The 24,795-nt window shown below is 44.8% G+C and overlaps 1 pseudogene; it reads right to left on the minus strand.

Annotated features, from left to right (window-relative positions):
- Positions 1 to 201: 201 nt before the first annotated feature.
- Positions 202 to 24,795, minus strand: part of LOC135532932 (protein sidekick-1-like) — a 47,852-nt pseudogene continuing 23,258 nt past the window's right edge.

The following is a 24,795-nucleotide window of genomic DNA, read 5'->3' on the forward strand; positions in this document are numbered from 1 at the left end:
AACACCTGCTATGCAACGTTTCCACGACACCCTCTCTCTAGTCGAAGCAGAGGTCATAGAACTCCAGAGAGAACAAGCTTCAAGAGGAGGACACTGTCCAGAAACTCAAAGAAGAGATGAAACAGTTCAGGGAGGAGAGCAGAGCATCTATTGCTAAATTAGAAAGCAGAATGGACAAGCTGAGTCAGACAAATGATGACCTCAGAGACCATCTGAGCACAACAAGAAAGGAGCTAGAACAAAAAGAGAGGTACATTGACACCCTCAACCCTCAACCTCAATCATTCAGAGATCCTCACTGAACTTCTGGAGAGAGTTTGCTGCACTGAAAGTAAAGGGGCTGAATAATATTGCACGCCCAATTTTTCAGTTTTTGATTTGTTAAAAAAGTTTGAAATATCCAATAAATGTCGTTCCACTTCATGATTGTGTCCCACTTGTTGTTGATTCTTCACAAAAAAATACAGTTTTATATCTTTATGTTTGAAGCCTGAAATGTGGCAAATGGTCGCAAAGTTCAAGGGGGCCGAATACTTTCCGCAAGGCACTGTACAGTAGCCCTATTATAAATAATAGAAACAGTCCTGACCAAATACTGAACAAAAATGGAAAGGAGTTAGTACATCTCTGTCGAGCCTTAGGCCTGTACATGCTTAATGGTAGAATCAGAGGGGACTCTTTAGGTCAGTTTACTTACTGCTCAGCTCTTGGGACAAGTGTAGTCGATTATGCCATCACTGACATTGACCCCTCTTCCATTAGTGCATTCACTGTCAGACCACAGACACCCTTGTCAGATCACGTGTTTCTGAAGAAATTAATCGGCCATATTCATTAAAAAAAACAGCCCAATAAACTCTACAACATAAACCAATCATACAGATGGGCTCCAAACAGTGCAGAGATTCATTGAAACATTGAACTCAAATGAAATGATGAACTCTATACAGTTTTTCATTTTTCATTAACTCACGGTACCAAAACAATAAAGATGGTGTCAATTCAGCTACTCAAAACATCAACTGCATATTCCAAAAGCAGCATCGAAAGCAAATTTGAGAAAACCAAAGAAATGCAACATCAGAAGCAAAAATCAAAATGTTTCTGACAAATGGTTTGATTATGAATGTAAAACAATTAGAAAACACTTGAGACAAATGTCAAACAAAAAACATAAGCAGCAAAACAATCCAAAGCTACGATATGAATACTTTGAAACTCTGAAACAGTATAAACAAACACTGAAACGCAAGAAATTTAATTATACCAACAGGACACTTGATGAAATTGAAAACGCAATTGACCAAAAAAATCAGTTCTGGGACATGTGGAACAATTTAAGCACAACAAAGCCATAAGAATTAGCAATACAAGATGTAGGAATTTGGAAAACTTATTTTGATAATCTATACAAAAACATCCCACAAAAAGACTTGCAACAGAACCAATTAGAAATTAAAGAAAAATTGAACATCCTTGAATCAGTCATTAAAAACAACCAAAATCCATAAGATTACCCAATAACCCAACAAGAACTAAATGAAAAGCTAAAATCTATTAAAAGAAGGCTTGTGGTCTAGACAACATCAGAAATGAAATGCTGAAAAACAGCACACCTGAGTTGCAAAATGCTGTGCTTAAATTGTTCAACATTGTCACGCCTTGGTCTTAGTATTTTGTGTTTTCGTTAATTAGTTGGTCAGGCCAGGGTGTGACATGAGTTTATGTTGTTGTATTTCGTAGTGGGGTTTTTTTAGTTATTGGGATTGCGGCTGAGTAGGGGTGTTGCATAGGTTTGGCTGCCTGAGGCGGTTCTCAATCAGAGTCAGGTGATTCTCGTTGTCTCTGATTGGGAACCGTATTTAGGTAGCCTGGGTTTCACTGTGTATTTCGTGGGTGATTGTTCCTGTCTCTGTGTAGTTTCACAAGATAGGCTGTAATTAGGTTTCACGTTCCGTTTTGTTGTTATTTATTTATATCAGTTATTTCATGTACCGCGATTCATTTGTTTCATTAAAAAACATGAGTAACCAACACGCTGCATTTCGGTCCGACTCTCATTCAACAAACGAAGAACGCCGTTACAAACATTGTTTTAACTTCTGGTTGCTTCCCTGATGTCTGGAACCAGGGGCTCATCTCCTCTATCCACAAAAGTGGAGACAAATCAGACCCCAATAATTACAGGGAAATTTGCGTAAACAGTAACTTGGGAAAGATTTTCTGTAGCATTTTGAATTCAAGAATTCAAACCTTTCTTCAAGAAAAAAATGTAATAAGTAAATGTCAAATTGGCTTTCTCCCTAACCATCGCACTACTGACTATATATACACCTTACACACACTAATTAATAAACACGTCCACCAAAAAAAGAGGGCAAAATCTTTGCTTGCTTTATTGACTTTAAAAAAGCATTTGATTCGATTTGGCACGAAGGGCTATTCTACAAAATTCTACAAAGTGGGCTTGGTGGTAAGGTATATGACTTAATAAAATGTATGTACACAGAAAACAAGTGTGCAATAAAAATCAAAAACCAAAAGAACATAATTTTTTCACAATGTCGAGGTGTGAGACAAGGCTGCAGTTTGAGTCCAAATCTTTTCAACATTTATATCAATGAATTAGCAGACATGTTGGACCAATCTCCAGCCCCAGGACTCACACTATTTGACACAGAGGTAAAATACCTGCTATATGCTGATGACTTGGTACTTCTATCACCAACCAAAGAAGGTCTTCAACAGAAAATTAATATTCTGGAGCAATATTGCCATAATTGGGCCCTGGCAGTAAATTTCCAAAAAACTAAAATCATGATTTTCCCCCAAAAAAACAGATGTCAGAAACACAAATATAAATTCACCCTGAACAACACCTTAATTGAACACACAAAAAATTACACCTATCTTGGTCTGACCATATCTGCATCGGGAAACTTTAATATGGCAGTGAATACACTCAAAGAAAAAGCCCGCAGAGCAATGTATGCAATAAAAATGAAATTATTCAAAATCAACATCCCAATTAGAATTTGGACTAAAATATTTGACAGTGTAATCCTACCAATAGCTCTTTATGGAAGTGAGGTTTGGGGGCCACTCAATAAACTGGACTTTAAAATGTGGGACAAACATCCAATTGAAGCCCTACATGCAGAATTCTGTCGGAAAAACTTACAAGTCCAGAGAAATACACCAACTAATGCATGTAGGGCAGAATTGGGCCGTTTTCCAGTAATAATGAAAATACAGAAAAGATCATTAAAATGTTGGCTACATCTGAATTCAAGTCCAAATTCAAGTCTGCAATTTAAATCACTTCAAACCCAAGAGCTGAGCCCAGAAACGAGCCCTCTCAGTCAGCTGGTGTTGGACCTCACCAACCAAGCTGACACCAGCACTGCTTCAAAAGAAATAATTTCAATAAGCAAAATCATGAACCAATCAAAGGAATCATATTTACAACATTGGAAAAATGAAACGAAATCCCAAAGCCGACTAAACTGCTATCTAACCCTAAACAGAGAATATGAATTGGCTGATTATCTCTACTCTGTCAGAGATACGAAGCAGAGACAGATCCTTACCAAGTACAGGCTGAGTGACCACCGATTGGCAATAGAAACCGGCAGACAGAAAAAGACATGGCTACCCAAAGAGGAGCGTCTATGTGGTCACTACATAACAGGAGGTAGAGACAGAGATGCACTTTCTCCTTTACTGTGATAAATATTCTCACAAAGAGATTCATTATTCACAGAAATTACTACACATATTCCAAATTTTTACAAATTGAACCCAGAGGAAAAACTAAGAATACTCATGGGCGAAGGAGCAATGGCTCCTCTTGCAGCCAAATATGTATTTTCCTGCCATAGCCTGAGGGACACTGAATAATAACATCTGCATAGTAAGCAGTAACTTAATTGTTATTGCTATTATTGTTATTACTGTAATTATTATTATTTTTGTATTTAATTTTGTATTATTATTTACTACACTTTTATATTTTATATTTGCTATCATTTAGAATTTTGTTACAATGTATATTGTATACATTGTTGCTTTGGCAATATTGACACAATGTTTTTCATGCCAATAAAGCAGCTTGAATTTGAATTTGAAATTTGAGCGACAGAGAGAGAGAGAGCGACAGAGAGAGAGAGAGAGAGAGAGAGAGAGACAGAGAGAGAGAGACAGAGAGAGAGAGAGAGAGAGAGGGGGTAGAGAGAGAAGCAGAGAGATGGACAGGCAGAGAGAGAGAGAGGGGGGTAGAGAGAGAAGCAGAGAGATGGACAGGCAGAGAGAGAGAGAGAGGGGGGGGGGTAGAGAGAGAAACAGAGAGGTGGACAGGCAGAGAGAGAGAGAGAGAGAGAGAGAGGGGGTAGAGAGAGAAGCAGAGAGATGGACAGGCAGAGGGAGAGAGAGAGAGAGAGAGACAGAGAGAGAGAGAGACAGAGAGAGAGGGGAGGGGGTAGAGAGAGACAGAGAGATGGACAGGCAGAGGGAGAGAGAGAGAGAGGGAGAGAGAGAGAGGAGATTTAGAAAACGAGGAGTTTTGACAGACAGCTATGAACTTCAGGCTTCGTCTTTGAAATGGAACTGACATTTTCACTACTTATCAGATATGAAACAAACAGACAATCAGAATATCAGTCAAAAATATCCAATTCCCAGTTTATGCTACAAAATCAACTCTCTATAATTTTATTTTAAATGTGTTATATTTGTCTCAACATTCCATGACGTACACTAAGGCATTGCTGGCAGAAGAGATGGATGCAGTTCAATGCAATTTCAACGACCAACTGGCTGAAAAGCTTTTTTTTTTAGAAGGGTTTTATCTAATGTTCCTTGGGTTAGATTTGATCTCATCTTGCTCTGGCTGGCATTAGTTGTGGATCTTGTTGCTGTTGATGTGCATTACTGAGGGAAAGAGAGCCTGGCTTTTCATGCTTGTTTGATCAACAGGACGGTAAAGTTCTGTCAGAGGACTACCGGTGGTGTTTCCATAGTTACAGAAATCCTTTGGATTTCGTGGCTTTTGGCTGTTGCCTGTAAACACCCAGTCCAGTTCATAGTGAATGATGACAGGCCCTACTGCCTGTAAACACACAGTCCAGTTCATAGTGAATGATGACAGGCCCTACTGCCTGTAAACACACAGTCCAGTTCATAGTGAATGATGACAGGCCCTACTGCCTGTAAACACACAGTCCAGTTCATAGTGAATGATGACAGGCCCTACTGCCTGTAAACACACAGTCCAGTTCATAGTGAATGATGACAGGCCCTACTGCCTGTAAACACACAGTCCAGTTCATAGTGAATGATGACAGGCCCTACTGCCTGTAAACACACAGTCCAGTTCATAGTGAATGATGACAGGCCCTACTGCCTGTAAACACACAGTCCAGTTCATAGTGAATGATGACAGGCCCTACTGCCTGTAAACACACAGTCCAGTTCATAGTGAATGATGACAGGCCCTACTGCCTGTAAACACACAGTCCAGTTCATAGTGAATGATGACAGGCCCTACTGCCTGTAAACACACAGTCCAGTTCATAGTGAATGATGACAGGCCCTACTGCCTGTAAACACACAGTCCAGTTCATAGTGAATAATGACAGGCCCTACTGCCTGTAAACACACAGTCCAGTTCATAGTGAATGATGACAGGCCCTACTGCCTGTAAACACACAGTCCAGTTCATAGTGAATGATGACAGGCCCTACTGCCTGTAAACACACAGTCCAGTTCATAGTGAATGATGACAGGCCCTACTGCCTGTAAAACACAGTCCAGTTCATAGTGAATGATGACAGGCCCTACTGCCTGTAAACACACAGTCCAGTTCATAGTGAATGATGACAGGACCAACAGGCCTCTTGTGGCAGATGTATTTATTAGGATTAATTTACTGCAGTGTCTATTAATACGCTTTCCCTCTCTATGTTTCTATATCTACACAAACTCTTTCCAGCTCTATGTTTCTATATCTACACAAACTCTTTCCAGCTCTATGTTTCTATATCGACACAAACTCTTTCCCTCTCTATGTTACTGTATCTACACAAACTATTTCCTGCTCTATGTTTCTATATCTACACAAACTCTTTCCAGCTCTATGTTTCTATATCGACACAAACTCTTTCCCTCTCTATGTTACTGTATCTACACAAACTCTTTCCAGCTCTTTGTTTCTATATCTACACAAACTCTTTCCCTCTCTATGTTACTGTATCTACACAAACTATTTCCTGCTCTGTTTCTACACAAACTCTTTCCCTCTCTTTGTTTCTATATCTTCACAAACTCTTTCCCTCTCTATGTTTCTATATCTTCACAAACTCTTTCCAGCTCTATGTTTCTATATTTACACAAACTCTTTCCAGCTCTATGTTTCTATATCTACACAAACGCTTTCCAGCTCTATGTTTCTATATCTACACAAACTATTTCCTGCTCTATGTTTCTATATCGACACAAACTCTTTCCCTCTCTATGTTACTGTATCTACACAAACTATTTTCTGCTCTATGTTTCTATATCTACACAAACTCTTTCCAGCTCTATGTTTCTATATCTACACAAACTCTTTCCAGCTCTATGTTTCTATATCTACACAAACTCTTTCCAGCTCTTTGTTTCTATATCTACACAAACTCTTTCCAGCTCTATGTTTCTATATCTACACAAACTCTTTCCAGCTCTATGTTTCTATATCGACACAAACTATTCCCTGCTCTATGTTTCTATATCTACACAAACTATTTCCTGCTCTATGTTTCTATATCTACACAAACTCTTTCCAGCTCTTTGTTTCTATATCTACACAAACTCTTTCCCTCTCTATGTTACTGTATCTACACAAACTATTTCCTGCTCTATGTTTCTATATCTACACAAACACTTTCCAGCTCTATGTTTCTATATCTACACAAACTCTTTCCAGCTCTATGTTTCTATATTTACACAAACTCTTTCCAGCTCTATGGTTCTATATCTACACAAACACTTTCCAGCTCTATGTTTCTAGATCTACACAAACTCGTTACTATACGTCATTCCCATACAGTCTATGTATTTAAGAGGTGAAAATGACCATATCTAGCGGTGGCCTGACAGATTCTTCCTGGGGTGTAGATCAACACGTTAACAAGATTGCATGTTGATGAAACGCTGTCAGTTCCACTTTAATGGAGAAGGTGTGTGTGTGTGTGTATGTGTGTGTGTGTGTGTGTGTGTGTGTGTGTGTGTGTGTGTGTGTGTGTGTGTGTGTGTGTGTGTGTGTGTGACAGTGTAAACCATAGCATACAGCTCCATAAAGAGAGTCTAATTAAAACACCACACAGACACGAGGGACACATTCCTCCTCCTCCCCTCCTCTCTTCCACCTCCTCTCTCTCTCTTCCTCCTCCCCTCCTCTCTTCCTCTTCCTCCTCCCCTCCTCTCTTCCTCCAACTTCTCTCTCTTCCTCTTCCTCCTCCTCCTCTCTCTCTCTTCCTCCTCCCCTCCTTTCTTCCTCCTCCTCCTCTCTTCTCTTCCTCCTCCTCCTCTCTCTCTCTTCCTCCTCCCCTCCTCTCTTCCTCCTCCTCCTCTCTCTCTCTTCCTCCTCCTCCCCTCTCTCTCTTCCTCCTTCTCTCTCTCTTCCTGTCTCTCTCTCCCCCTCTGTACCAAACTTCAGCTGAACGGTATAGTGGAGGTATAGAGGACAGTATAGTGGAGGTATAGAGGACAGTATAGTGGAGGTATAGAGGACAGTATAGTGGAGGTATAGAGGACAGTATAGTGGAGGTATAGAGGACAGTATAGTGGAGGTATTGTCTACCTGTGTATATACAGTATAGTGGAGGTATAGAGGACAGTGTAGTGGAGGTATAGAGGACAGTGTAGTGGAGGTACAGAGGACAGTATAGTGGAGGTATAGAGGACAGTATAGTGGAGGTATAGAGGACAGTATAGTGGAGGTATAGAGGACAGTATAGTGGAGGTATAGAGGACAGTATAGTGGAGGTATAGAGGACAGTATAGTGGAGGTATAGAGGACAGTGTAGTGGAGGTATAGAGGACAGTGTAGTGGAGGTACAGAGGCCAGTATAGTGGAGGTATAGAGGACAGTATAGTGGAGTTATAGAGGACAGTATAGTGGAGGTATAGAGGACAGTATAGTGGAGGTATAGAGGCCAGTATAGTGGAGGTATAGAGGACAGTATAGTGTATAGTGGAGGTATAGAGGACAGTATAGTGTATAGTGGAGGTATAGAGGACAGTATAGTAGAGGTATAGAGTAGAGGTATAGAGGCCAGTATAGTGGAGGTATAGAGGACAGTATAGTGGAGGTATAGAGGACAGTATAGTGGAGGTATAGAGGACAGTACAGTAGAGGTATAGAGGACAGTATAGTGGAGGTATTGTCTACCTGTGTATATACAGTATAGTGGAGGTATTGTCTACCTGTGTATATACAGATTGTATACATGAGGACAGTATTGTGGAGGTATAGAGGACAGTATAGTGGAGGTATAGAGGACAGTATAGTGGAGGTATAGAGGACAGTATAGTGGAGGTATAGAGGACAGTATAGTGGAGGTATAGAGGACAGTATAGTGGAGGTATCGAGGACAGTACAGTAGAGGTATAGAGGACAGTATAGTGGAGGTATAGAGGACAGTATAGTGGAGGTATAGAGGACAGTATAGTGGAGGTATAGAGGACAGTATAGTGGAGGTATAGAGGACAGTACAGTAGAGGTATAGAGGACAGTATAGTGGAGGTATAGAGTCCAGTATAGTGGAGGTATAGAGGACAGTATAGTGGAGGTATAGATGACAGTATAGTGGAGGTATAGAGGACAGTACAGTAGAGGTATAGTCTACCTGTGTATATACAGATTGTATGCATGACTTTTCTTACCAGCCATGCTGAGGTAGACAGAGGGAGAGGTGTGGTTCTGTCCGGTCAGCCCGTTGACTGCCTGTACGTAGTACCGACCCGCGTCAGCCGTCCTGGCCGACAAGACAACCAGCTGATTATCCAACGACATGGCTCTGAAGGAGAGAGATAAAACCAGACAGGGATTTCAGTTTCTCCATAATATCATTTCAGCACATGGAGAACGTCCACGCAACGTCCACACACCGTCCATCAACGTACGCAACGTACGCACAACGTACGCACACCGTCTGAACAACGTCCGCACAACGTCCAAACAACGTCACACAACGTCCACACAACATCCAAACAACGTCCACACACTGTCTGAACAACGCATACACAACATCCACACAACGTCAGCCAAAACAAGCTGATGAATGAGTCCCTTTCCTCTCATCTGGTCTCTGCATGTTGTTGACATCCAACCTCTGATGCTCATTCTCTGACACACCAGGAACTATCAATACACACACACACACACACAGATTGTGTACTCTATATTCTGTATATTGAGACAGAGAGATTGTGTACTCTATATTGAATAGTAAAACAGAGAGGTTGTGTACTCTATATTCTGTATATTGAGACAGAGATTGTGTACTCTATATTCTGTATATTGAGACAGAGAGGTTGTGTACTCTATATTCTGTATATTGAGACAGAGAGGTTGTGTACTCTATATTCTGTATAGTGAGACAGAGAGATTGTGTACTCTATATTCTGTATATTGAGACAGAGAGTTTGTGTACTCTATATTGAATAGTAAAACAGAGAGGTTGTGTACTCTATATTCTGTATATTGAGACAGAGAGGTTGTGTACTCTATATTCTGTATATTGAGACAGAGAGGTTGTGTACTCTATATTCTGTATATTGAGACAGAGAGGTTGTGTACTCTATATTCTGTATATTGAGACAGAGAGATTGTGTACTCTATATTGAATAGTAAAACAGAGAGGTTGTGTACTCTATATTCTGTATATTGAGACAGAGAGATTGTGTACTCTATATTGAATAGTAAAACAGAGAGGTTGTGTACTCTATATTCTGTATATTGAGACAGAGAGATTGTGTACTCTATATTCTGTATATTGACACAGAGAGATTGTGTACTCTATATTGAATAGTGAGACAGAGAGATTGTGTACTCTATATTGAATAGTGAGACAGAGAGGTTGTGTACTCTATATTGAATAGTGAGACAGAGAGGTTGTGTACTCTATATTCTGTATATTGACACAGAGAGATTGTGTACTCTATATTCTGTATATTGAGACAGAGAGATTGTGTACTCTATATTGAATAGTGAGACAGAGAGGTTGTGTACTCTATATTGAATAGTGAGACAGAGAGGTTGTGTACTCTATATTGAATAGTGAGACAGAGAGGTTGTGTACTCTATATTGAATAGTGAGACAGAGAGGTTGTGTACTCTATATTGAATAGTGAGACAGAGAGATTGTGTACTCTATATTCTGTATATTGAATAGTGACACAGAGAGATTGTGTATTCTATATTCTGTATATTGACACAGAGAGATTGTGTACTCTATATTGAACAGTGAGACAGAGGTTGTGTACTCTATAATCTGTATATTGAGACAGAGAGGTTGTGTACTCTATATTCTGTATATTGAGACAGATAGATTGTATACTGTATATTCTGTATATTGAATAGTGAGACAGATAGATTGTATACTGTATATTCTGTATATTGAGACAGAGAGAATGTGTACTGTATATTCTGTATATTGAGACAGAGAGATTGTGTACTCTATATTGAATAGTGAGACAGAGAGATTGTGTACTCTATATTGAATAGTGAGACAGAGAGATTGTGTACTCTATATTGAATAGTGAGAAAGAGAGATTGTATACTGTATATTCTGTATATTGAGACAGAGAGATTGTGTACTCTATATTCTGTATATTGAGACAGAGAGATTGTGTACTCTATATTGAATAGTGAGACAGAGAGATTGTGTACTCTATATTGAATAGTGAGACAGAGAGATTGTGTACTCTATATTCTGTATATTGAATATGGAAGAGATTAGTGTGGTTTCTACCTACAAGGATATGTCCACAAGGATATGTGTGTGTGTGCGTGCGTGCGTGCGTGCGTGCGTGTGCGTGTGTGTGTGTGTGTGTGTGTGCGTGCGTGTGTGTGTCCGTGTGTGTGTGTGTGTGTCAGTAAGGAAGCAGTTTAGACAAACCAGGGGCTGAATATTGAGCATCCTTGAGAAGTTTATATTGACATGGGCCACACATTATCGATCATAGTCCGCTGTTAGAAAAACTTGTTTTGGCTTTACACCCCCGGCTATATTGTGGATAAAGAGTTACCTGTCTAACAGAACACAGAGAGTGTTCTAGAATGGAAGCCTATCCCCAGGGCAGCTGTCTAGGCACCTTTTTTTTTTTTTCAATATTTACTAATGACATGCTCCTGGCTTTGAGTAAAGCCAGTGTGTCTATGCATGCGGATGACTAAACACTGTACACGTCAGCTACTACAGCGACTGAAATGACTGCAACACTTAACTTCTTACGGATTAAGTACCTGTACAGGAACCAAATCAGCGGAAATTCCAGAGCGCCAACTAATTGTCCTCGATACAATTCAAACTTTCATTAAAACTCACATGCAAGGTACTCAATTAAAGCCACACTCGTTGTGAATATAGCCAACATGTCAGATTTGTAAAATGCTTTTCGGCGAAAGCATGAGAAGCTATTATCTGATAGCATGCAGCCCCCAGAAACACACAAAGGGGACGTAAACAAAGAAATTAGCGTAGCCGGCGCTACCCAAAACGCAGAAATAAAATATAAAACATTCATTACCTTTGACGAGCTTCTTTGTTGGCACTCCTATATGTTCCATAAACATCACAATTGGGTCTTTTTTCCGATTAAATCGGTCCATATATACCCAAAATGTTCATCTATGAACACCGAGAAATCCATGGAAAAAGTCACGTTTCCGAACGCGACGTCATTTTATAAAATTCATAAAGTTGCCTATAAACTTTGACAAAACACTTCAACCTACTTCTGTAATCCAAGTTTAGGTATTAGTAAACGTTAATAAACGATCAAATTGATCACGGAGAGATCTGTATCTGTATCTCTCCCTCTCTCTCTTTCTCTCCCCCTATCTCTCCATCTCTCTCTCTCTCTTCTCTCCCCCCATCTCTCCCTCTCTCTTTCTCTCTCTCCATCTCTCCCTCTTTCTCTCTCTCCATTTCTCCCTCTCTCTCCCCCCCATCTCTCCCTCTCTCTCTTTCTCTCTCTCCATCTCTCCCTCTCTCTCCCCCATCTCTCTCTCTTTCTCTCCCCCCATCTCTCTCCCTATCTCTTTCTCTCTCCCCATCTCTCCTCTCTCTCCCCCATCTCTCTCTCTTTCTCTCCCCCCATCTCTCTCCCTATCTCTTTCTCTCTCCCCATCTCTCTCCCTCTCTCTTTCTCTCCCCCATCTCTCTCTTTCTCTCCCCATCTCTCTCCCTCTCTCTCTTTCTCCCCCATCTCTCCTCTCTCTTTCTCTGCCCCCCATCTCTCCCTCTCTCTCAATCTCTCTCTGTCTCAATCTCTCCCGCTCTCTCTCAATCTCTCCATCTCTCTCTCTCAATCTCTCCATCTCTCTCTCTCTCTCAATCTCTCAATATCTCCCCCGCTCTCTCTCTCTCAATCTCTGCCTCTCTCTCAATCTCTCTCTCCCTCAATCTCTCCCATCCTCTCAATCTCTCCATCTCTCTCCATCTCTCTCTCAATCTCTCTCTCTTTCTCAATCTCTCCCTCACTCTCTCAATCTCTCTCCTCTCTCTCTCAATCTCTCTCTCCTCTCTCTCTCAATCTCTCCCTCTCTCAATCTCTCCATCTCTCCATCTCTCCATCTCTCTCTCAATCTCTCTCTCACTCTCTCAATCTCCTCTCTCTCTCAATCTCTCTCTCCTCTCTCTCTCAATCTCTCCTCTCTCAATCTCTCCTCTCTCTCAATCTCTCTCTCCTCTCTCTCTCAATCTCTCCCTCTCTCAATCTCTCCATCTCTCCATCTCTCTCAATCTCTCTCTCTTTCTCAATCTCTCCTCACTCTCTCAATCTCTCCCTCTCTCTCTCAATCTCTCTCTCTCTCTCAATTTCTCCCTCTCTCAATATCTCCACCTCTCTCTCTCTCAATCTCTCCCTCTCAATATCTCTCTCTCTCAATTTTTCTCCTCTCTCAATCTCTCCCTCACTCTCTCAATCTCTCCCTCACTCTCTCAATCTCTCTCTCTCTCTCAATCATCTCCCTCTCTCTCAATCTCTCCCTCTCTCTCTCAATATCTCTCTCTCTAAATCTCTCTCTCAATTTCTCCCCTCTCTCTCAATCTCTCCCTCACTTTCTCAATCTCCCTCTCTCTCTCAATCTCTCCCTCACTCTCTCAATCTCTACCTCTCTCTCAATCTCTCTCAATATCTCAATATCTCCATCTCTCTCTCAATCTCTCTCTCTCAATTTTCTCCCTCTCTCTCTCAATCTCCCCCTCTCTCTGACTCACACACAGAGTCCCACTGTCCAAACTGACACACACAGAGTCCCACTGTCCAAACTGACTCACACACAGAGTCCCACTGTCCAAACTGACTAACACACAGAGTCCCACTGTCCAAACTGACTCACACACAGAGTCCCACTGTCCAAACTGACTAACTACTTCTAGCAAGGTAGAGGTGTGGACAGCTGGTCCTTCAAAAACACCCCAAAGAGACTGTGATATATCTTCCTCTGCCAGGCTGACTGTTTTCATGTGGACTCTGGGGGGGGCTAACTGGTGTGTGTGTTTTTTATTTTATTTTATTTTTTTATCTTTATTTTACTAGGCAAGTCAGTTAAGAACAAAATCTTATTTTCAATGACGGCCTAGGAACAGTGGGTTAACTGCCTGTTCAGGGGCAGAACGACAGATTTTGTACCTTGTCAGCTCGGGGGATTTGAACTTGCAACCTTCCGGTTACTAGTCCAATGCTCTGACCACTAAGCTACACTGTGTGTGTGTGTGTGTGTGTGTGTGTGTGTGTGTGTGTGTGTGTGTGTGTGTGTGTGTGTGTGTGTGTGTGTGTGTGTGTGTGTGTGTGTGTGTGTGTGTGTGTGTGTGTGTGTGTGTGTGTGTGTGTGTGTGTGTGTGTGTGTGAGAGAGAGAGTCAGGATACAGACTGTTTATCTAAGCACAACTGGGGGGATGGAAAGAGAGAGGAACAGAGAGAGAAATTAAACTAGGATGAGGAAGGGAGAGGAAGAGAGGAGAGAACGGAGGGATGGAAGGTCAGACGCTGTATAAAAACAAATGGACGGGCGACTCTGTTTCCCGGGATACCGTTCCCTGTATCAACTGACAGCGTCACATTAATCTCTCCATTTCCAGTCATTTCTCCACAACTTGAAAAGCGTCGGAATGAGCTGCAGGAAGTTCCCCACACACAAGTTGTTTCCTTTTCATATCAATGAAGGGAAGTGAACTAGTGCAGGTTTTTCGGGAGAAAGGAGAGATCATTGGGACGCAGCTCATGCTGTCTGCTCAACGCAAGTCTGTTAAAACCTACGATTAAGCAGGTGAGAGACAATAACACAACACAGTACAAGAGCTTCACTGACTGACCTGTGTTCAGCCTCACTGACTGACCTGTGTTCAGCCTCACTGAACAGTGTTCAGCCTCACTGACCTGTGTTCAGCCTCACTGACTGACCTGTGTTCAGCCTCACTGACCTGTGTTCAGCCTCACTGACCTGTGTTCAGCCTCTCTAACTGACCTGTGTTCAGCCTCAGTGACCTGTGTTCATTCTCACTAACTGACCTGTGTTCAGCCTCACTGACCTGTGTTCAGCCTCACTAACTGACCTGTGTTCAGCCTCTAACTGACCTGTGTTCAGCCTCACTAACTGACCTGTGTTCAGCCTCTCTAACTGACCTGTGTTCAGCCTCACTAACTGACCTGTGTTCAGCCTCACTAACTGACCTGTGTTCAGCCTCACTAACTGACCTGTGTTCAGCCTCTCTAACTGACCTGTGTTCAGTCTCACTAACTGACCTGTGTTCAGCCTCTCTAACTGACCTGTGTTCAGCCTCACTAACTGACCTGTGTTCAGCCTCTCTAACTGACCTGTGTTCAGCCTCACTAACTGACCTGTGTTCAGCCTCACTGACCTGTGTTCAGTCTCTCTAACTGACCTGTGTTCAGCCTCACTGACCTGTGTTCAGCCTCTAACTGACCTGTGTTCAGCCTCTCTAACTGACCTGTGTTCAGCCTCTCTAACTGACCTGTGTTCAGTCTCTAACTGACCTGTGTTCAGCCTCACTGACCTGTGTTCAGCCTCACTAACTGACCTGTGTTCAGCCTCTCTAACTGACCTGTGTTCAGCCTCACTGACCTGTGTTCAGCCTCACTGACTGACCTGTGTTCAGCCTCTCTAACTGACCTGTGTTCAGCCTCACTAACTGACCTGTGTTCAGCCTCTAACTGACCTGTGTTCAGCCTCTCTAACTGACCTGTGTTCAGCCTCACTAACTGACCTGTGTTCAGCCTCTCTAACTGACCTGTGTTCAGCCTCTCTAACTGACCTGTGTTCAGCCTCACTAACTGACCTGTGTTCAGCCTCACTAACTGACCTGTGTTCAGCCTCACTAACTGACCTGTGTTCAGCCTCACTGACTGACCTGTGTTCAGCCTCACTGACTGACCTGTGTTCAGTCTCACTAACTGACCTGTGTTCAGCCTCACTGACTGACCTGTGTTCAGCCTCACTGACCTGTGTTCAGTCTCACTAACTGACCTGTGGCCATCTCTCTCTCTTGCCATCTCTCTCTCTCTTGCCATCTCTCTCGCCATCTCTCTCTCTCTCGCGATCTCTCTCTCTCGCCATCTCTCTCTCTCTGCCATCTCTCTCTCTTTGCCATCTCTCTCTCTTCGCCTCTCTCTCTCTTCGCCATCTCTCTTCTCGCCATCTCTCTCCCTCTCGCATTTCTCTCTCTCTCTCACTCTCTCGCTCTCTCTCTTGCCATAACTCTCTCTCTCTCTCTCTCGCCATCTCTCTCTCTCTCCATCTGCTCTCTCTCTCTTTCGCCTCTTCCCTCCTCTCTCGCCATCTCTATCTTCTCCTCTCGCTCTCTCTCTCACCATCTCTCTCTCTCCCTCTCGCCTCGTGTTCAGCCTCTCCCTCTCTCCTCTCTCCCTCTCTCGACTCGATCTCTCGTTCTCCCTCTCTCTCGCCATCTCTCTCCCTCTCTCTCGCCCTCTCTCTCTCTCCTTCTCGCCATCTCTCTCTCGCCATTCTCTCCCTCTCGCCATCTCTCTCCCTCTCGCCCTCTCTCTCTCTCCCTCTCGCCATCTCTCTCTCCTCTCGCTCATCTCCCCACCCATCTCTCCCCCTTGACCTCTCTCTCCCCTCATCCCTCTTCCTCTCGCCATCTCTTCTCTCCCTCTCGCCATCTTCCTCTCTCCCTCTCGCCATCTCTCTCTCTCGCCCATCTCTCTCTCTCCCCCCATCTCTCCCCTCTCTCTCGCCCATCCCCTCTCTCTCTCGCCATCTCTCTCTTCGCCCTCCTCGCCATCCCTCGCTCTCGCTCCTCTCCCTTTCGCTCTCTCTCCTCTCTCGCTCTCTCCCTCTCGTCTCTCTCTCGCCATCACTCTCTCCCCCCTCTCTCTCTCTCCCCTCTCTCTCCCCATCCCTCTCTCTCTCTCCCCTCTCCCTTCAGCCTTCCCCTCTCTCTCCCCATCCCTCTCCCCATCTCTCTCTCACCTCTCTCTCTCCCCTCTCTAACTCGCCATCTCTCTCTCTCTCGCCATCTCTCTTTCTCGCCATCTCTCTCTCTCGCCATCTCTCTCTCTCGCCATCTTCTCTCGCCCCTCTCTAGACCTCTCTCTCAATTCAATTCAATTCAAGGGGCTTTATTGGCATGGGTAACATGTGTGAACATTGCCAAAGCAAGTAAGGTAGATAATATATAAAGTGAAATAAACAATAAAAATTAACAGGGTACATCACACATACAGAAGTTTCAAAACAATAAAGACATTACAAATGTCATATTATATATATATATATATACAGTGTTTTTACAATGTACAAATGGTTAAGGACACAACATAAAATAAATAAGCATAGATATGGGTTGTATTTACAATGGTGCGTGTTCTTCACTGGTTGCCCTTTTCTCGTGGCAACAAGTCACAAATCTTGCTGCTCTGATGGCACACTGTGGAATTTCACCCAGTAGATATGGGAGTTTTACAAAATTAGGTTTGTTTTCAAATTCTTTGTGGATCTATGTAATCTGAGGGAAATACGTGTCTCTAATATGGTCATACATTTGGCAGGAGGTTAGGAGGTGCAGCTCAGTTTCCACCTCATGTTGTGGGCAGTGAGCACATAGGCAGACCTGGCTCTCAAGAGAAGACAGGCTAAGGCGGCCTTTCTCAACAGCAAGGCTATGCTCACTGAATCTGCACATAGTCAAAGACTTCCTTAAGTTTGGGCTGTCACAGTGGTCAGGTATTCTGCCACTGTGTACTCACTGTGTAGGGCCAAATAGTATTCCAGTTTGCTCTGTTTTTTTGCTAATTCTCTCCAATGTGTCACTGTCTCTCTCTCCCCATCTCTCCACATCCTTCTCTCTTCTTCCTCTCCCTTCCTCCTGTCTTTTCCCTCCTTCTCTCTCTCTCCCTCCTTTTCTATCCCTTCTCTCTCTCACGATCCCTCCCTCCCCTCTCTCTGTCACTGAGTCAGAGTAATGGGACCAGACAGCTGTTGCAGAGCAGACAGACAGAAGTAGATGAGACAGGGAAAGAGAGAACACACACACACAAAGAGACAAACAGCACACACACACACACACACACACACACACACACACACACACACACACACACACACACACACACACACACACACACAGGAGGGAGAGATTTATTGTGGGGAGAAACCAGAAAGGGAATGTTGAAGAGTTATGTACTGAGAGAGTGAGAAGAGATTAAAGGAGAAGGAAGAAGGATCGGCAAGATAAAATAAGACAGACAACACCTCCTACAACAAGACAGACACCACCTCCTACAACAAGACAGACACCACATCTTACAAGACAGACAACACCTCCTACAACAAGACAGACAACACCTCCTACAACAAGACAGACAACACCTCCTACAACAAGACAGACAACACCTCCTACAACAAGACAGACAACACTTCTTACAACAAGACAGACAACACTTCTTTTTACAACAAGACAGACAACACTTCTTACAACAAGACAGACAACACCTCCTACAACAAGACAGACAAACCTCTTACAACACGACAGACAACATCTCTTACAACAAGACAGACAACATCTCTTACAACAAGACAGAGAACACCTCCTACAACAAGACAAACAACACCTCCTACAACAAGACAGACAACATCTCTTACAACAAGACAGATAACACCTCCTACAACAAGACAGACACCACCTCTTACAACAAGACATAGATAGAGAAAAAGGTGCCAAAGTGAGTATAGGTCAAGAGAAAATGATTGAAGGAGAAGGAGAGGAAGAGGAGGAGGGTTAGAAGGAGAGAAAGAGGAGGAGGGTTAGAAGGAGAGGAAGAGGAGGAGGGTTAGAAGGAGAGAAAGAGGAGGGGAGGGTTAGAAGGAGAGGAAGAGGAGGAGGGTTAGAAGGAGAGAAAGAGGAGGAGGGTTAGAAGGAGAGGAAGAGGGTTAGAAGGAGAGGAAGAGGAGGAGGGTTAGAAGGAGAGAAAGAGGAGGAGGGTTAGAAGGAGAGGAAGAGGAGGAGGGTTAAGAAGGAGAGGAAGAGGAGGAGGGTTAGAAGGAGAGGAAGAGGGTTAGAAGGAGAGGAAGAGGAGGAGGGTTAGAAGGGAGAGAAAGAGGAGGAGGGTTAGAAGGAGAGGAAGAGGAGGAGGGTTAGAAGGAGAGGAAGAGGAGGAGGGTTAGAAGGAGAGGAAGAGGAGGAGGGTTAGAAGGAGAGGAAGAGGGTTAGAAGGAGAGGAAGAGGAGGAGGGTTAGAATGAGAGAAAGAGGAGGAGGGTTAGAAGGGAGAGGAAGAGGAGGAGGGTTAGAAGGAGAGAAAGAGGAGGAGGGTTAGAAGGAGAGGAAGAGGAGGAGGGTTAGAAGGAGAGAAAGGGGAGGAGGGTTAGAAGGAGAGAAAGAGGAGGAGGGTTAGAAGGAGAGAAAGAGGAGGAGGGTTAGAAGGGAGAGGAAGAGGAGGAGGGGTTAGAAGGAGAGGAAGAGGAGGAGGGTTAGAAGGAGAGAAAGAGGAGGAGGGTTAGAAGGAGAGGAAGAGGAGGAGGGTTAGAAGGAGAGAAAGAGGAGGAGGGTTAGAAGGAGAGAAAGAGGAGGAGGGTTAGAAGGAGAGAAAGAGGAGGAGGGTTAGAAGGAGAGGAAGAGGAGGAGGGTTAGAAGGAGATAAAGAGGAGGAGGGTTAGAAGGAGAGGAAGAGGAGGGTTAGAAGGAGAGGAAGAGGAGGACGGTTAGAAGGAGAGGAAGAGGAGGAGGGTTAGAAGGAGAGAAAGAGGAGGAGGGTTAGAAGGAGAGAAAGAGAGGAGGGTTAGAAGGAGAGGAAGAGGAGGAGGGTTAGAAGGGAGAGGAAGAGGAGGAGGGTTAGAAGGAGAGAAGAGGGTTAGAAGGAGAGGAAGAGGAGGAGGGTTAGAAGGAGAGGAAGAGGAGGAGGGTTAGAAGGAGAGGAAGAGGAGGAGGGTAAGAAGGAGAGGAAGAGGAGGAGGGTTAGAAGGAGAGGAAGAGGAGGAGGGGTTAGAAGGAGAGAAAGAGGAGGAGGGTTAGAAGGAGAGGAAGAGGAGGAGGGTTAGAAGGAGAGGAAGAGGAGGAGGGTTAGAAGGAGAGGAAGAGGAGGAGGGTTAGAAGGAGAGGGGAGGAGGAGGAGGGTTAGAAGGAGAGGAAGAGGAGGAGGGTTAGAAGGAGAGGAGGAGGAGGGTTAGAAGGAGAGGAAGAAGAGGAGGGTTAGAAGGAGAGGAGGAGGAGGGTTAGAAGGAGAGGAAGAGGAGGAGGGTTAGAAGGAGAGGAAGAGGAGGAGGGTTAGAAGGAGAGGAAGAGGAGGAGGGTTAGAAGGAGAGGAAGAGGAGGAGGGTTAGAAGGAGATGAAGAGGAGGAGGGTTAGAAGGAGATGAAGAGGAGGAGGGTTAGAAGGAGATGAAGAGGAAGAGGGTTAGAAGGAGATGAAGAGGAGGAGGGTTAGAAGGAGAGGAAGAGGAGGAGGGTTAGAAGGAGAGGAAGAGGAGGAGGGTTAGAAGGAGAGGAAGAGGAGGAGGGTTAGAAGGGAGAGGAAGAGGAGGAGGGTTAGAAGGAGAGAGGAGGAGGAGGAGGGTTAGAAGGAGAGGAAGAGGAGGAGGGTTAGAAGGAGAGGAAGAGAATGAGGGATAGAAGGAGAGGAAGAGGAGGAGGGTTAGAAGGAGAGAAGAGGAGGAGGGTTAGAAGGAGAGGAAGAGGAGGAGGGTCAGAAGGAGAGGAAGAGGAGGAGGGTTAGAAGGAGAGGAAGAGGAGGAGGGTAAGAAGGAGAGGAAGAGGAGGAGGGTTAGAAGGAGAGGAAGAGGAGGAGGGTTAGAAGGAGAGGGAAGAGGAGGAGGGTTAGAAGGAGAGGAAGAGGAGGAGGGTTAGAAGGAGAGGAAGAGGAGGAGGGTTAGAAGGAGAGGAGGAGGGTTAGAAGGAGATGAAGAGGAGGAGGGTTAGAAGGAGAGGAAGAGGGTTAGAGGCGAGGAAGAGGATGAGGGTTAGAAGGAGAGAAGAGGGTTAGAAGGCGAGGAAGAGGAGGAGGGTTAGAAGGAGAGGAAGAGGGTTAGAAGGAGAGGAAGAGGAGGAGGGATAGAAGGAGAGGAAGAGGAGGAGGGTCAGAAGGAGAGGAAGAGGGTTAGAAGGAGAGGAAGAGGAGGAGGGATAGAAGGAGAGGAAGAGGAGGAGGGTCAGAAGGAGAGGAAGAGGGTTAGAAGGCGAGGAAGAGGAGGGTTAGAAGGAGAGGAAGAGGAGGGGAGGGTTAGAAGGCGAGGAAGAGGAGGAGGGTTAGAAGGCGAGGAAGAGGAGGAGGGTTAGAAGGCGAGGAAGAGTAGGAGGGTTAGAAGGAGAGGAAGAGGAGGAGGGTTAGAAGGAGAGGAAGAGGAGGAGGGTTAGAAGGAGAGGGGAAGAGGATGAGGGTTAGAAGGAGAGGAAGAGGAGGAGGGTTAGAAGGAGAGGAAGAGGATGAGGGTTAAGAAGGAGAGGAAGAGGGTTAGAAGGAGAGGAAGAGGAGGAGGGTTAGAAGGAGAGGAAGAGGAGGAGGGTTAGAAGGAGAGGAAGAGGAGGAGGGTTAAGAAGGAGAGGAAGAGGAGGAGGGTTAGAAGGAGAGGAAGAGGAGGAGGGGTTAGAAGGAGAGGAAGAGGAGGAGGGTTAGAAGGAGAGGAAGAGGAGGAGGGTTAGAAGGAGAGGAAGAGGAGGAGGGTTAGAAGGAGAGGAAGAGGGTTAGAAGGCGAGGAAGAGGATGAGGGTTAGAAGGAGAGGAAGAGGGTTAGAAGGCGAGGAAGAGGAGGAGGGTTAGAAGGAGAGGAAGAGGGTTAGAGGGTTAGAAGGGAGAGGAAGAGGAGGAGGGTTAGAAGGAGAGGAAGAGGAGGAGGGTTTGAAGGAGAGGAAGAGGGTTAGAAGGCTGAGCCGCCTGTTACCATATCAACACAATCAGTTATTTTCCACTACATTAAAAGACCAAAGAAGCAATTCATTTAACTGGCCGAGAGGGAGAAGGAGTGAGAGGGAAAAGGGGGAAGGCACATTTGAGAAATGGCAAGTTCAAGCAGTCATCAAAAGGAAAAGCCTTTCTATCTTGTTTATTTTTCTATTATTAAAAAGATGACACAGTAAGAGATTGGATTCAAGTCACATAACACTATGTACTCTGCTGCTAGCTAGACTGCTAGGGCTCTGACACTATGACCTGCTAGCGAGGACTGCTAGGGCTCTGACACTATGTCCTGCTGCCAGCTAGGACTGTTAGGGCTTTGACACTGTCCTGCTGCTAGATAGGACTGTTAGGGCTTTGACACTATGTCTTGCTGCCAGCTAGGACTGCTAGGGCTCTGACACTATGTCCTGCTAGATAGGAATGCTAGGGCTCTGACACTATGTCCTGCTAGATAGGAATGCTAGGGCTCTGACACTATGTCCTGCTGCCAGCTTGGACTGCTAGGGCTCTGACACTATGTCCTGCTGCCAGCTTGGACTGCTAGGGCTCTGACACCATGTCCTGCTAGATAGGAATGCCAGGGCTCTGACACTATGTCCTGCTGCCAGCTAGGAATGCTAGGGCTCTGACACTATGTCCTGCTGCCAGCTAGGACTGCTAGGGCTCTGACACTATGTCCTGCTAGATAGGAATGCTAGGGCTCTGACACTATGTCCTGCAGATAGGAATGCTAGGGCTCTGACACTATGTCCTGCTTCTAGTTAGGACTGCTAGGGCTCTGACACTATGTCCTGCTAGATAGGAATGCTAGGGCTCTGACACTATGTCCTGCTAGATAGGAATGCTAGGGCTCTGACACTATGTCCTGCTAGATAGGAATGCCAGGGCTCTGACACTATGTCCCAAGAGATAGGAATGCTAGGGCTCTGACACTATGTCCTGCTGCCAGCTTGACTGCTAGGCCTCTGTCACCATGTCCTGCTAGATAGGAATGCCAGGGCTCTGACATTATGTCCTGCTGCCAGCTTGGACTGCTAGGGCTCTGACACTATGTCCTGCTGCCAGCTTGGACTGCTAGGGCTCTGACACCATGTCCTGCTAGATAGGAATGCTAGGCTCTGACACCATGTCCTGCTAGATAGGAATGCCAGGGCTCTGACACTATGTCCTGCTAGATAGGAATGCCAGGGCTCTGACACTATGTCCTGTATCAGATGTAACTATTCAATGTCCCTCAGGCTCTTCCAAATACATATTTGTCGACAAGAGGAGCTGTTGCTCTTTCGCCCACTTTACTGATTATTTTTAGTTTTTCATCTGGGTTTAATAATCTAACATTTGGAAGACATTTTGTAATTTCTTTGAATAATGAATCTCTTAATGAATCTCTCTCTCTCACTCAAACTATCTGAGGGGGTCTCAGTGAGAGACTATCTGAGGGGGTCTCAGCGAGAGACTATCTGTGGGGGGTCTCAGTGAGAGACTATCTGAGGGGGTCTCAATGAGACATTCAGACATGCAGTGAGTAATGAATCACTCGCATGTCTGAATGTTAAAACAGTTTTGGACAAATGAAGAGGAATGAATTCCCATAACTCTGTACCAACACACAAGGGTGAAAGAGAGAGAGGGAGAGAGAGAGAGAGAGAGAGGGAGAGAGAACGAAGGAGAGAGAGAGAGAGGGAGAGAGAACGAGGGAGAGAGAGAGAGAGGGAGAGAGAACGAAGGAGAGAGAGAGAGAGGGAGAGAGAACGAGGGGAGAGAGAGAGAGGGAGAGAGAACGAAGGAGAGAGAGAGAGAGAGGGAGAGAGAACGAGGGAGAGAGAGAGAGGGAGAGAGAACGAAGGGAGGAGAGAGAGAGGGAGAGAGAACGAGGGGAGAGAGAGAGAGAGGGAGAGAGAAGGAGAGAGAGAGAGGGAGAGAGAATGAGGGAGAGGAGAGAGAGAGGGAGAGAGAACGAAGGAGAGAGAGAGAGAGAGGGAGAGAACGAGGGAGAGAGAGAGAGGGGAGAGAACGAAGGAGAGAGAGAGAGAGGAGAGAGAACAAGGGAGAGAGAGACATTTTTATTGTTGATTTCACTTTTGAATAATATCTACCTCACTTCCATTGGCAATGTTAACACATGTTTCCCATGCCAATAAAGCCCTTGAATTGAATAGAGAGAGAGAGAGAGAGAGAGAGAGAGAGAGAGAGAGAGAGAGAGAGAGAGAGAGAGAGAGAGAGAGAGGAGGGGGAAAGAGAGAGAGGAAGGGGAAAGAGAGAGAGAGAGAGAGAGGGGGGAAAGAGAGAGAGAGAGAGGAGGGGGAAAGCGAGAGAGAGAGAGGAGGGGGAAGAGAGAGAGAGAGGAGGGGGAAAGAGAGAGAGAGAGAGGAGGGGGAAAGAGAGAGAGGAAGGGGAAGAGAGAGAGAGAGGAGGGGGAAAGAGAGAGAGTGGAGGGAAAGAGAGAGAGAGAGAGGCAGGTCGTGTTAAGACAAGTGAAGGTGTGAAGAAGAAAGGTGTAAATTGTTCTTTTCCGGGAGAATCACAGACAGTGTCAAAACACACACACACACACACACACACACACACACACACACACACACACACACACACACACACACACACACACACACACACACACAGCACAAGGAACAGCTTCAATGGAGAAGGTGGATTGTGATTTTAGTCTCTGATTGACTGTCGGAGGTTTTGACCGCCTGATCAGCATATCAGTACCCACTAGAGAACATTGCTGGTCTATCAGCATATCAGTACCCACTAGAGAACATTGCTGGTCTATCAGCATATCAGTACCCACTAGAGAACATTGCTGGTCTATCAGCATATCAGTACCCACTAGAGAACATTGCTGGTCTATCAGCATATCAGCACCCACTAGAGAACATTGCTGGCCTATCAGCATATCAGTACCCACTAGAGAACATTGCTGGTCTATCAGCATATCAGTACCCACTAGAGAACATTGCTGGCCTATCAGCATATCAGCACCCACTAGAGAACATTGCTGGCCTATCAGCATATCAGTACCCACTAGAGAACATTGCTGGTCTATCAGCATATCAGTACCCACTAGAGAACATTGCTGGCCTATCAGCATATCAGTACCCACTAGAGAACATTGCTGGTCTATCAGCATATCAGCACCCACTAGAGAACA

This window comes from Oncorhynchus masou, unplaced genomic scaffold (genome assembly GCF_036934945.1).
Source record: "Oncorhynchus masou masou isolate Uvic2021 unplaced genomic scaffold, UVic_Omas_1.1 unplaced_scaffold_2120, whole genome shotgun sequence".
NCBI lineage: Eukaryota > Metazoa > Chordata > Actinopteri > Salmoniformes > Salmonidae > Oncorhynchus > Oncorhynchus masou.